Source organism: Seriola dumerili, unplaced genomic scaffold (assembly GCF_002260705.1).
Source record: "Seriola dumerili isolate Sdu_G_001 unplaced genomic scaffold, Sdu_1.0 BDQW01000230.1, whole genome shotgun sequence".
Classification (NCBI taxonomy): domain Eukaryota; kingdom Metazoa; phylum Chordata; class Actinopteri; order Carangiformes; family Carangidae; genus Seriola; species Seriola dumerili.
The window spans coordinates 2,467,216-2,482,518 of NW_019174485.1; the positions used below are offsets into that span (position 1 = coordinate 2,467,216).

Sequence of the window (15,303 nt, forward strand, 5' to 3'; positions counted from 1 at the left end):
AGGAAGAAAACACTGCAGCAGTTCAGTGTGTTGTGTCGTCTTTTTAAAATGAAGTTGCTGTGATAGGATGTCAGAGGATCGATGTTCGGGTTAGATCTGTAAACACGCAGAAACACACACATACGCACGAGTGGGGAGGCTCTTCAACAAGAAGCACAGAGACTGGAACAGAATGGAATTTGAAACGTTTTAGCCAAAAATGTTTCCACGGTCAAGGTGTTTTTTGCAGAAACGTTTCAGATTTCGTTTTGTTCTCCAACTGCGTGGGTGAAGATGACGCCACAGGAAAAGCTCCGAACATAAAAATGACTCACTCATACAAACATTTCCAGCTATGTATATATATATATATATATATATATTAAAAAATGATGTTGTAGATTTAATTCAACAGACTCTTAAAAATGTAATATAGACATTAGGCTAAAACGCACACATACAAGCAGGCCGGCAGGAGTCTGTTCCTCAGGGGAAATCTCTGTTTGCCTTGAAGGCACCATGCCATTCTCTGACCCACTTCCCCCTACAGTCTAATCTCATCATCCAAACATATGTTTGAGCTCCAATGAGTGATGCTTTCGTGGGTTAATCATGCAACAAATGCACAGAGAAAGAAACACACATATTTTGTGCTTATCTATAGAATAAGGAATTTTATGAAACCAATGAAATCAACTTACACATGAACAGCAGACAAGCTTAAAAATATGGGTGTTAGTTCCTGTTTGGTCAGGTGTGGAGGTCCGTGGCTTTCATCTGACAGTATGTGATATGTGTGTAAGCACATGTGTGCTGTGCGTGAGAAAGAGGAGCTGTCAGTATATTACTGTTGTTTTCTCTTCATTGATTCTGGATATCTTCATTATTTCACTCCATCTCTTTTTCACTTCCACTTCAGACCAATCCCCAACACATGTATACACACACACACACACACACACACACATACACACACTGTATTACGCTAACAAGCTTCTCCGTATTGTGTGTGTGTGATTGTGTGTGTTTGTGTGTGTAGGCCACACGGTGAGACAGGGCTGCCTCATGTGTTGGGCCTCCTCTGAGCTCTGGTCCCCACCGATCCCCATCCTCCCAGCATCAGTGGGATGTCCCAGGTGTGTCTCCTCTTGGCCTTGCTCATGCTCTGCAGCTGCACCAAGGTACGACTCTCAGCCTGACTCTGTTTCACACACCCACACACAGACTGAGATGTGCATTTTTATTCATTACACGCTCCCTGCGTAACAGCTGACTTTTACTGACAGTCTACAAACCCAAAGCAAGAGCTGGATGATGAGGAAAGGCTGTGTTAGCATAGCTGCACCTTGACATGAAGTCTTCAGGAAGTTTCATCTTCCTGCAGGTCTCCTCTACTAACTCCCTAGAGCTTGTGAAGGAGCAGTGGAGCAACTACAAGAACCAGTGCCTGGACTACCTCAACGCCACGCCCCCCGCCACAGGTGAGCCCCTCTCCTCCCAGCATGAGCCCCTGTCATAATGAGATGCATGCAGGAGAATAAGTACGCCTGACCTACCTGCACAGACTTCTGAGACCTGCTCTCCACTGCAGGGCTGGTGTGTAACAGGACCTTTGACCTGTACGCCTGCTGGCCTGATGGACTCCCAGGAACCACTGTCAACGTCTCCTGCCCATGGTTCCTGCCGTGGTACCGGAAAGGTCTGTACGTGTGTGCGTTCAGTATGGGCGGGGTAGTTGTGTATATATCTGCTTAAGGAGAGAGAGAGATGAATACTGTGGCTCTTAGATTGCATAATTATGCAAAATATACTAACACTTGAAGTTGCACCAATCAATATAGATCAATATAGATCAATGATGCCACGCTGTTCAATGGTCTGGGTCACAGACGCCTTTGACACCTTTTGGAGCTCAAATATTTGAGAAAAGTTACATTCTGTAGCTTTAAATGTATTTCATCAGAGAGTTCAGCTGTTTGGTGATTCCCAAAGCTGTCAGCTGAGTAGCTGCTCAGGTTGGAGGCAATACTACATTTTGTTTTTCAGTTATATGCTCACATTTATTGTTATGCTCTTTTAACGGGCCATTGTCACCTTAGAAAGATTTTCTTTGATTGCATTTTGCAGATTCTCTTCGTGGCCTTGAAAACAAAACACTGTCCTCATGTGTTGACAGATGACTGTCAGTTTTTGAGGTTATGATGTTGGAGGTTGTTTCCACTCACCACATTTTCAAACATAACTTTCAAAACGTCTAAAATGATATCTTGAATTTAAGAAAGCATGAACTCGTGCGCAGGAAATATGTCCTTTTTCAGAATAGAGCTCCTCTTCAACAAACCTGCACGAGAAGAATTGGATTTGAGAGTTTTTCTAACCCAGGCATTGTCCCACTTGTTCAACTGAGGAGCTGACGTCAGTTTGTTTAAAAACTACAAGGCTACCTCGCTCATCCCGTGACAAGATGTGTGAGTAAAACTTCAGAGAAAGAGCTCTTCAAAGCACTCTTCTTTAAATTCATCCTGTGGAGTGAATGCAAAATGCTTTGCAATGGCAACACAGTCGCATCATCTCTCCTTGTCAGTCAGTGGGATGAAAGAACATAGGATGAATGTCGTATTGAATAGAGTGTGCTGTGGTTGCAGAGAGAGGATTAGGCATTAATTGTGAAGGCCAAATATTAGTCAGCTATCACTCTACTATCAACTTGACAGCGGTGTGTGTCTCAGGGAGCAGCTCACCTGTCCTCTAGAGCTTTTTTAGTCATTTTGCCCCTTGTGTGTAAGGCTTGTGTCTCAAACAGTTAGCACTGTTGGGTCATAGCATGTAGGGTCCAGGTTTGGTCTGCTGCTCTTTCTGTGGAGAGAGTTTATTTTCATGTTCAGGTTTGCTCCAGGTGGTTCGGCGGCTCTGAATAGGTGTGAACTGGAGCATGTCGCTGTTATTTCCTGTGGACTGGCAGCCTCACTGAGGTCTCTCTTTCTCAGTGTGTGTAAAGAAATTTCTACGTGCAATCTTTGAGATTTATAAAACAAAAAAAAAGTCCTGTATTTTTAGAATTTTAAATGGTTCAGTTTTATCTGCCCCATACAGAAATGTAATACATGACATATACGTTCCTATATTAAGTCACCAATAAGGTGACATATATGATATATTATGTGAAGATATAAGTTTATAACATATATGAAATACCCATTATAAAATTACATTTATTAAATTGTTTTATATGGTATAACATTAATAAAAACATGTAAAAACAACATGCAAATTCTCTGTGTTTAAATATGTTTTTCTTATCAATGTCTAATTAATTTATATGATATTTAATATATAGGTCTATCTTTTATATTAACATATATAATATCAACATATACTGACAGGCTTTGGGATAGATATGTTTATGTAACATATGTCTGCAATACAAGCATACAGGCATAAACATACATATTTGTATGGGCGAGACCTATATGTCAATATGTGAAATTGTTCCAATATCTAATACTTTCGATATGTAAATTTTACAGCACTGTACTTATATGTTTTTACTTCATATGTGCATATATTTCACATATGGGAATTCAATATATGTAAATCTGCATATGAGGCAGCACACAGATGCAGTAAAGTATCCAGATCCAGTAACATATTTATTTATTTTTAAAACAATGTTCCTGGGATGGGAAAGGGTACACATGCAATTCAAATATGAATTCTCATGTCTCATGTGTATCTCATTCTCATGTGTGCACAGTTCAGCAGGGTCTGGTCTACAGAGTCTGCAAAGAAGATGGTCAGTGGGCACAAAAGAACACCAGCGAATGTGAGGACGACCCTGGTGAGGTGTGTGTATACAGCACAGCGTGTTTGTGTGTGAGCATGTCTGTGTGTGAAACTGTAAGTAACTGTGATCATGTGAGAATCTGTTTGCAGTGGCAGATGGTTCAACAATACTGTGACTATGACTGACTGGATACTTAAACTTGACACGATCTGAAATGACTCAGTGTGTGAAAGTCCTCCCATCTGTTCAAATGCTCTTCATGATCGTTTTTACACTGTGTGTGTGTGTGTGTGTGTGTGTGTGTGCGTGTGTGTGTGTGTGTGTGTGTGTGTGTGTGTGTGTATATATGTGTGTGTGTGTGCGTGCGTGCGTGTGTGTGTAGGTGTGTGGTGGTGTGTGTTGTGCTGTGTGTGTGTGTGTGTGTGTGTGTGGTGTGCATGTGCGTGTGCGTGTGTGAAAGCAATGCAGGGAAGTAACCGACTGTCTCTCTGTTGGCTCTGCAGCAGCAGTATGGACGCATCCTCAGTCAGTTACGGATCATGTATACAGTGGGCTACTCGCTCTCCCTGGGAGCTCTGCTACTGGCACTGGGAATCCTCATCACCTTCAGGTAGAACAAGTGCGAAGAGTAACAAAGGGAAGGTGAGGGGAGGAGGAAGAAACAGGTAGATGAATGATAGGAAAAAAGAAAGAAAAAAGGAACAGAAGGAATCAATAAAGGGGTATTGAACAATGAGAAAATAGAAAGAGGGAACCGAGAGAAGAAGGAAGGTAAGAAGGAGGAAAGAAAGGGAACAAAGCAAATGACAGAAGGAAATAATAACAGTGAACAGGAAAGTTAAAGTAAGGAAGAATGGAAGGAAGAGGGAGAGGGAAGGAATGGGGAAAACAATGGGAAAAAGATAGAAGGAAGTCAGGAAAGAAGGGGTTAAGGAAGAGAGAAACTAACTTGGGGACAAAAAGGAGGGAGAACGGAAGGAAGTGTATCAGAGAAACAAGAACTACCAGAACAAAAGAAGGACAAATGAAACAATGAATGAAAGGTGGAAAAGGAACTAATGAAGGAAACAAAGTCAGGAAAAATGAGAGAGGATGGAAGGAAGGAAGGAAAAGTAGAAAGACAAAAGTGGACAACACGAACTGAGGGACAGAAGGGGATTCAAAGAGGGATTGGAATAATTATTTCAGTTTGCATGCAGAGTAGTGAATGCAACATATCAAAGTGAAAAGTCATCACACACTGTGACCCCCTCCGCACCAGGAAGCTCCACTGCATGAGGAACAACATCCACATGAACCTGTTTGCCTCCTTCATCCTGAGAGCTGTGTCCATCCTGGTAAAAGACGCCCTGCTGACCCTCACACTGGACCCCAGGAGCAGCAGCGACACACAGACACAAGCCTGGGTCAACATGCCGGTCAGAGCAAACACACCACATCTGCTATGAGTTGTGTTCTTCACGTGGAGCCTCTTTGGATGACAGAAATTTAACAGGATTTAAACCAAATTTTAATAAAAATGTCAAAGCGACTACTTATGAGATGAGACGCAAACTTGTAGAGCCCATCCACTGCCTGGAATTTCACACCTTTGCTATTGAACATAAATTGCAAAAGCAGAATAGTGCATGCAGGTGACAATCAAAAGACAGAGGGTTGTACCAGATATACACAGATACTTATACATACCACTCATATATTAGTGTTTATATTTATTCAATAGCATATGACTTATACAACTCTGTTTTGGACAATGCAGCAATTCAACATAGGTTTTAAAAGTCTTCAACCATCACAAAGGTTTTATAACTTAATAAGCTACTGATTAAATATTGATTGGGTGTGTCTAGACACATCAAATCTTTGATAACAAGAAGGAGCTATTTTTCCAGATACTATTTATTGAGGAAGTAAGTGAAATGTTGTCTTGGGTGTTTGTTTAAGTGTAATTTGCTAGAGTTGACAGTCAAATACTGTGTCATTAAAAGTTTATTCAGGCAAGATCTAAAGTTACTGAAAATGTGAAACTGAAACTTTTGATATCAGGGCAGAAGAGAAAATCAAACTTCTCAAACATACATATTTCTTCTTCCAGTTCCACTTGCACCTTTCTTGCAACGCTGCAAAACATTTGCATTAGAATAAATATATATCTCATATAAAATGGAACAAAGTGACATTGTGTCTGCATCAATACACATTAAGTTTATGCAATGAGCAATTAAAAATGTACTGTAAATGTGATTGGTAGTTTTTGTGGTGAGGTGCAAGAGACGTTGGAAATGTATTTACAGTTATGTTGTAACATTACATGTTGTGAAGGATAGTGGGCAAAGGGGAAAATGTATGTGGATGACAGAATTGAACAGTTCATGTGGAGGACAGCAATCCTTGTACTATGGACTGCTATTGAAAGCCATGATTTGTATTTGTTTTATATACATTGTATTGAGCTTCAGTGTGATTCAGTTATTTCAACAAAGCTGGAGCAGAATATTTGTCAGCCCTGATTGTTAAGGAGCTCTGACTGAAAGTGGCAGTTGCTACTAGCAGAGAAGATGTCACCTTGTCTTCATGTTTGTGTCCTGTCTGTGTGTCAGGCTGTGACGTGGTGTCGTGGTGCCATGGTGATGATGCAGTACAGCGTGATGGCCAACAATTATTGGCTGCTGGTGGAGGGCATCTACCTGCACAGCCTGCTAGTCATCACAGTGTTCAGCGAGAAGAAGTACTTCTACATTTACCTGGCCATCGGCTGGGGTAAGGACCAACGCTCTACCTCAATAACTGAAGGCCACAAGCTAACTGTGGGTGCTGTGGTTACATCATTTAGGTAGATCAGGTGTAGACTAGTGACCAGCTTCTGTCAGACAGTCATTAACAGGAACAGTCATCAGCAGCAGGAAGTCAGACAGGAACAGGAATGGTTAACAGGTATGTAAATAGACCAAATATAGAGCAAATACAGAGCAGCTGTCTAGACAGGTGAATGTTATCAAGATGAGTCAGGTAATTCACTTCTCTGAGGACATCTAGGGGGCAGGTGTGGCACGACAGGCTCTGAAATGACAACAGAAGGTGAATAGACGGTAGAGGAGAAAGATGGATCAGTGGTCACTGTTTAGCATACGCACATGTTGAATGATAGGTCATTATAATTATCTGAAATGTCTGTTGTGGCACCTCTGAATCTGAGTGCAAAATAAGCAATGGTTAGAGACACGATGCAAATGGTTGGACATGATGTCAGTTGTGTGCAGCGGATGAGTCAAAATGAGAAGCAAAACTTTCAATGTTTCAATTCCCAGAGAACATTTTCCCTTATTTCCAGGGAAGTAGCTTTTAGGGGTCAAGGTTAGTATTAAAATTCACTGTACAAGACACAAATACATATGTAACAAAATAATCTCAGCTCAAAGCACCACGTTGGTGATTTTCTGAGCTTTCAGTTGTATCTCAGAGTCTTCTTCAGTAATGCATGATTGTTCATCTGAGGAAATCCAAAAATGAATCTGGCTTCACCAATTTTACAGAGTTAATGATATTCTTTTTTCTAAATGTATTAAGCTGCACCCGTTGTAAACATTTTAAACTCGCACATGTCTAAACAGCATTCAACATGTCAATTCAATAGTTAGAAAGTCAATAGTTCTTTCTTACTCCACACCGTCAGATATTTTCCATCTTCTAACTTGTAGTCTATTAAACTTTGTGCAGCTCCCTCTGGAGACTTTACTCAGCTTTTCTCCCTTTTGTACTCCACAACACCTGTAAACCAACTTTGATGTTTAAAATTGCTGGACACTCATAATCTTCAGACAGTGAGAGTGAATTAGTCATTATGTTACTGTTTTAATAACTTATTTTTACAAAAACATTCATAAGGCCAGTGCAGCTGCGGTTTATCATTTCACACCTGCTGAGGTCACCTCTTAATTTTCTTATCATCTTAAAATGAATAGTGACTTTATGATGCACATAATAACTTTTCAGCCTGCTATTCTGAGATAACAACTTAACTGTATAATTATCTTGAGGTTTCAAACATTGGTTTTCCCATGATTATGAAAATCCTCACTGATAAGAAATCACGGTCTCGCCACAATATTAACTGGATTGTCCGGTTGATGTCAGTGAGCCATTGTAGCCTGACAGGGCAGACACTCTCCAACAGAGAGGGCAGGCTTATGATCAGATGAGATGTTTCTTTAATCAAATTTGAATACAGACAGAAATGGCCTTATATTATATTTTTAAAAGACCTTTAAAGTCTTCATTGGATAAGATGAGAATATATAAATATTTGTCTTGAGATGTAATGAGATTTTAAACTCATGATTGTAAGAAAACAACATTTAATGCTGTATGGGTAATGATTGTAATGATGATAAAATCATTGCATCATGATAACTGGGTTAAAGAATAAATATAGCACAAACTCTAATTTGTTATATATATATATATATATATATATATATATACATATATATATACATATAGAAGATATACCACGGGCACACTGATAATCTACGATGTCATGACTAATCTGGTAAACTCAACAACTGTATGTGTTACGAAGTTCTCCTCTGTTTGTTAACTCATCAAAAGTCTGTTCTCTTTCTCATTTTACCTCTGCCATTCTCAGGTGCGCCGCTCATATTCGTGTTGCCGTGGATCACTGTGAAGTATCTGTATGAGAACGAGGAGTAAGTTTAATCGATTTCATAATATCATCACATCAAATAAAAGGCAGTGTAGATGTAACATCTTCTGTCTGTGAAGAGAGAGATGGCTGTATTTTTCAATGGCCTTTCCCTTTGATTTCTTTAACTCTATTCATGTTGTACTGTGTGAATATGTGGCAACTGTTTGGATACAGCGAGAAGCTCAGAATCGTAATGATAACAGCAATAAGTTATAATGTAAAATGTGTGTGTGTGTGTGTGTGTGTGTGTGTGTGTGTGTGTGTGTGTGTGTGCATGTGTAGGTGCTGGGAGAGGAATATTAACATGGGATATTGGTGGATCATTCGTTGTCCTATACTGTTTGCTTATCTGGTAAGATCATCTGTCTCTTGTCCTTATATTCCCTGTCTGACATTTTACAATTGAACATGATGAAATAAGTTCAAGTTCATAGTTTGCTGAGCTACACACACACACACACACACACACACACACACACACACACACACACACACACAAACATACACACCAAGGAGGACATTATTTGGACTCACATTAATTTCCTGCCTAACCCCAACCCTTACTCTAACCTTAAACCATGTCTTCACCTTAAATTGAAATAATGATTTACATTATGGAAACTTGCCTTTTGTCCCCATAAAGAAGACAAGTCCCCATAATGACACTGTATAGATTAGGTCCCCACAACATGAGTAATACCTAGACAAACACACACACACACACACACACACACACACACACACACAGCAGCTGACATTCACCAACTGTGTCTTGGCGAAGTAGTTTTCTGAATAGAGACGCCTTAATGTGACAGATGCTTGTGTTTGAGAGAATGTAGATCAGGCAGTTCTTGGAAGAGAAGTTGGAGGAAAAACATCATTCACCTGCTGTTCTGAATGTTTTCACAAATTCCTGAAATTCATTCTTGAACATCTCTCCTCGCTAATGCCACTCTGTGCTCTCAAGTGTAGCTTCTAACGATGATGTTATGTGGTAAAAGTCAATTCACTCTTCAACAAGTCTCATGGGGAGGAGGCAGTGTCAAATGACTTTTAGTACAGGCTCTGTGCACTAATATATTAAATTACTCATAATTTTATTCTGCCTCAGTTAGAGCTGGGCAATATCACTTCAAACAAAATATCACTATTTCAAACTTTTACCTTGATAATGACAATGCAATGAAAAATTACCTATTTTATATGCTATTTTTTTATTTCTCTTTTTGTGAATGCCATGCACTCTTCGTATTCGGCGCTGTGATTGTGTTCCAAGTGATTAAACAAATTGGTTTTTGTTGGCTTTTTGTTCTGAGTCATTTTCACCGAAGCCAAAACGTGTTCAAACAATAGACACAACATTCTTTTTAGTTACTGCCTGCCCGGGTTGAGGATCAGTGTTTGTCCCCATGTCATCCATATCACCAGCTACACTTTGAGTGAGCGCAGACACATAAATTTGCACTGTTGACCAATGGCAAAGAGTCAGTCAGTCAAAGAACAGTGCTGACCTCTGACCGCTGATCTAAATGAAGAAATTGATTTCCGACTTTTTTTATGACACTGATTTTTTCTTTAGTGAGTAACCATGCCTAAGGTTTTCTCTTTTGCACATTTGAAGTAATTTTTCCTTGTTTTCTTTCAGTAACCTTTAGAGGCCCTAGGAGATAAAGTTATCCACAGGAAATGAAATTAACAATCTCATTTTTCTATTCATTGTATGTTGTGAACCATCTCGCAAACCCCTCATATTTATCTTTTTTTTTAATCTTAAAAACAAAAAAAAACAAAAGCAGCGGTAAAAGTTGTAACAGCCTCATTACAGTGAGATTCTAATTATGATCTCAGGAAATCAAAATCAATTACTTCATAATATTCTTAAAATTCCCACCCTAAATTGGAAGACTGACTTGTAGCTGGACTACCATTTGCATAGTGTTTTTAGTGTTCTTGCACAAAAATGTACCACAACACTCACACACACACACACACTCACACACACACACACACACACACACACACACACACACACACACATAGAAATAAATTGTGGAATTCCTCTTGTGTGTTTCCTGCCTCCTGTTCCCATAGAGACAAACAACATTATGGATGGACACACTTATGAGCACAAGTGCACATTAACTAACAGTCACAACCTGTGTGACCTCATGCAAAAGCGTACGTGTACACACACACACACTCAAAAATGTATTAACGAACCTGCTCATTTCCTGAACTGTGTAAGTCCTGCGGTGCTGTATGTGCTCTGTGGAAAAAGTCTCTTTATTGTAATGGTTGAAATAGTTGCTGTACGGTTGTGTAACAGATATTATGTCATATGTCATCCAACAACAATCCCAAACACAACCCTGCAGTTAAACTATTGTTCACATTCACACCTAAATAAACTATGTTTGTGTACACTCGAACACACACACACACACACAGTCACACCACAAACACAACAACACACCACAGTCCACACACACACACACACACACACACACACACACACACACACACACACACACACATCTGTCAAGACAACATACACACATTACCAAACTTGGAGCGCTAATAACTTGAGTGCTGTAATAATTAATGTTCTCTGTCATCAGAGAGGGTTCTGCATTAGATCACTAGATGTGTGTGTGTGTGTGTGTGTGTGTGTGTGTGTGTGTGTGTGTGTGTGTGTGTGTGTGTGTGTGTCTGCCCAGGTCAAAGCCCGCAGGCCACAGAGACTCAGGAGTTTAAAAAATGACAGTCCAGTTTTGGGCATTCTGTATCTCTGTCTCACACATTAAATCATCTAAAAATCTACAGAACATATTTTGCATATTTGATGGCCTCCATTTAACTCCCCTTCTCTTCTTCTTTCAGATTAACTTCTTTATATTCATCCGAATTATCAAAATCCTGATGTCTAAACTCAGAGCTCATCAGATGAGATACACCGACTACAAGTTCAGGTGAGAGAACTGGGGATATTTGCCAGACAGGTGGTGTACAGTGTGTTTTTAGTAAAAAATGACGTGCAGTGAGAGCCGAAAGGTCCTGTAGTGTTCTGTAGAGATGAGTCTGCAGAATCAGGTGATAGGTCATTACTATAATCAACCCCTTTATAAGTCATGTGATCCATCATTAATATAGCTTCTTTAAAATCTTACAAATTAACGTTTTACCTCCTTGCATTTCATTTCAGAAATACTTATTATACTGAAGAGTGTAATGAAGTATTTAAGTATTTTTTCTCCTGCTATATGTTTGTATAGCTTAATGTTTTTTTTTTAATTATAATATAATGTAAATTCTCTGTAAAGTTTAATGAACCTGTTCCATGTCTTTTTTGATTATGAAGCAGGTCTAGGTTCTATATTAATAAGAAAGTATCAAACCACTCAGTCTACGGCCTTAAAACGAGTCATCAGGGCCTCTGTAACCCACCATTCAATCTTGCAGGATCTGGTTTCTCACAGTGTTGACCTGAAATCTGCTATATTTTTATTTGATCACTCAAAAAACAGTCAGCCAATCAGAAGAGAAGAGGCTCTGGTTTTAGGTACTAAAAACCACAGAGATATCTTCTTATAGATATCATCACCTCAAATAAAACGTAGGAAAAGTGTCAAATATGGGACCTTTAATTTTACCTGATGAAGGTCAGTAGGATGAGGGTGGTACGTGAAATGAGTAGCAGCTGACCTTTCTAGTTTCTTGTAATATTCTGTAGTCCTTGCAACTATTCCCTTTGTCACGTTTCCTTCTCTGGTGCAGACTGGCAAAGTCCACTCTGACTCTCATCCCTCTGCTGGGGATTCACGCCATCCTCTTCACCTTTGTCATCGACGAGTCGGTCCCCAAAGGCTCCATGCTGCGCCTCATTCGCCTCTTCTGTGACCTCCTGTTTAATTCCTTTCAGGTCAGAACAACTTTACCGGAAACTTAACTCTCTTCTTCACATTTTGTTGTAGTGTGTTTAACTGTCTTTTCTCTCTCTTTTTCTCCTCTGAGTCTGACATTTTCTAAGCCAGTTTCTTCAAAATGCATTTTTCCTCTCAGAAACGTTTGATTATAAATAACCTGGGTGTTATTTTCTGTCATATGTTTCATCACAGTTTGCAGTTGTGGCATTTAGAACACTGAGCATTTCTTCTGTCTATAATTAATATTCCACCTCAAAGAAGATTTACAATGTCAAAATGTCTTTTATCCATTTCATACTTTTCCCCCGTAAAATGTTTCACCACTTTTCAGTTGAGAAAGAGTAATAACATGGATCTGGAATAAACCACAGTACAAATGGATGAATAATGAATGAATAGTATTTGTATTTAAAGGTGCCCTGTGGTGTTTTCTGTTTACATGTGGTGTTACTCACCATAACACATCTGCAAAGCTGATATCTAGAAAAGTTTGAGTTTACGGCCCCCTGTAGATGAGTAGAATAGTGTGAAGCCATTTGCAGGAATGTGTATCACTTCACCTGCTTAATGACAAAACAGAGGCGCACTCATAAAAAACATTGCTCAGTAACATTACTACTGAACCAAAACTCCACTGGGTACTTTATGGTATGGTTCTTTCACATATTTTACATTGTTATTTTTTTGGATAACAATGGAATTTATTATATAAAATTACTTACGTGATATCTGGGTATTTGTTGATAATAATAAAAAGATGAAATGGTCAGAGCTTTGTCCTTTAAAACACAGTTAAAAGTAACATTAGTTTCATTAGTTTCTTTGTTCAGTATCTGATGTGACTGTTATGTTAAAGCTCCTCCCTCCATTTCAGGGCCTGCTGGTTGCCATCCTCTACTGCTTCGTCAACAAAGAGGTGAGATAGATGTGCTTTCATGTCAAGAAGTACCTTAATTCAATCTCTGCCATAGCTGCAGTTCCTTCCTTCCCCTTTGTAGAGAAGATAAATTAGACATTTTTCATAATCAGTGTTCATGTTGCCAACCTTTATTGGTCTTTTTATATCTCTAAAAGCTCCATCTTTGTTCAAGACCCACTTGATTCTTTTGTCTACAAAGTGGGGCGGACACAACATCGTCCATCTGCTTATCTCTAAACTTTTAAATGTAGTCTTTGGCAGGAGACGTCCATCTAATGAAGTGCTCAGTGTCTTATTTAATCTTCGTCACAATGCTTCATGTGTCCCTCCGCTATCTGCTCTCTCTCTGCCATCCCATCGTCCCTCAGGTGCAGTCAGAGATGCTGAAAAAGTGGAAGAGGTGGAAGCTGGGAAAGGACATTGACGAGGAGTACCGCCACAGCCACACGCCGCACATCAAGAGCGGCAGCATCGCCACCGGCAATCTGCCCGACCTTCACGACAACAACGCCAGCGACCCCAGCGGTGACTCGCCCCGCCTCAGCAAAGCTGACAGAGGCCCGTCCTGCTCCGCCGCACCGGAGGAGAACCGCCGACTGGTCGTCTCCTACAGCAACGGGATGGGGAAGGGCAGGCCTGCCAAGAGCAGACATACCCTCCAGTTCTCTTTCCTGCCACACCGAGGCCCCGCCAACCATGCCAGTACCACCACAGAGGACGTGTGTCTGGAAGAGAGGGCACAGTGCCGCGTATACCCTCTGAAGGGAGAGGAGACTAATGTCTGAGGGCAAACCTGCTCTGAGCTCTCACCTCATCGTGAAAACTCTCACTGATTGTGCTTATTGTTGTTTCAGAGCAGTGTTTATGGACGGCCTGAGTGGGAATGAGGAGAATGAGGAAGTGAGCCTCACGGATCAGGATGTTCACACCTGCATGACATTGCAGGAAGTGATGTTTTAACCTGCCCAGCTGCAAATGAATATTTATTGGTTTTGGGACCTTGAGCAAAAAAAAGCACCTATTGACTTCAGACATCAGGAATGATTAAACTCTAGTGGTGTGTCAGTGTGAATGTGTGTATGAAGTCATTTTGACCCTTTGCCATCACACCCTGCCCACCTCTGCGCTGCTGACTGTTGCCGTTGTGAATCATGCTTGTGTTGTGTGTCTGTTGTACTCTCCTACAAAAACCTCTCAGTGTCAGTGTTTTTTTTTTGGTTTATGGTTTTATGAACCTGAATGTGGACTACAGCGTGCATGGACGTGGTTATTGAATGACTCCTGCCACACAGTGTTTGCCATGCTCAGGCAGTCTCACAGAGGATGGATGCTTTCATCTTCAAGACTGTGCTATGATGTTTAAGTTATTCTGGTTTTAAACGACCAAAGCCAAACAAAGAAAAATAATAATATACCTTTGCGGGTTTTATATCATTTGGGTAAAGCATTAAATCCATTCTTTGATGCACATTACTTTCCTCTTTTGTTTTCTGTACCAACTCTATACTTCTCCTTTTTAAACAGGTTCTGCTGTCTGAATGTATATGAGCAATGGAGATATATGGGTGAAACAATGTCTAAGTGTATATATTGTATGTAATTAGAAATACACACAATCTCCACAGCACCTAAATTTAACCAGTGATGAGGCTTCATTTAAAATCTTGATTTGCTTTCATACAGACAAAATTCATACATGACACACAGGCAGTGAAATGAGTTAAAATAAATTTGGCAAATTTGACTTTTACTATATATATATATATATATATATATATATATATATAGTACCTATAATAATACCCTCCATGTGACAGCTGCAGTGGCTATGACTGGAGTAACAGGTGATGGTACGGTGGCCCTGAGAGCTCAACACACTGCAACTTATTAAAAACACATGCCAAGACACAAACGCACTGCAAATTCAGAAAACATCTTCATCAAATTTGCAACACATGCGCTGCAAATACACACAACCCAACGGAAGTGTTTC

At 40.0% G+C, this 15,303-nt stretch overlaps 1 pseudogene; it reads left to right on the forward strand.

The window, feature by feature from the left end:
• The first annotated feature begins 1,032 nt into the window (after window positions 1–1,032).
• On the forward strand, window positions 1,033–14,984 carry LOC111229363 (annotated as a pseudogene).
• The last annotated feature ends 319 nt before the right edge of the window (window positions 14,985–15,303 follow it).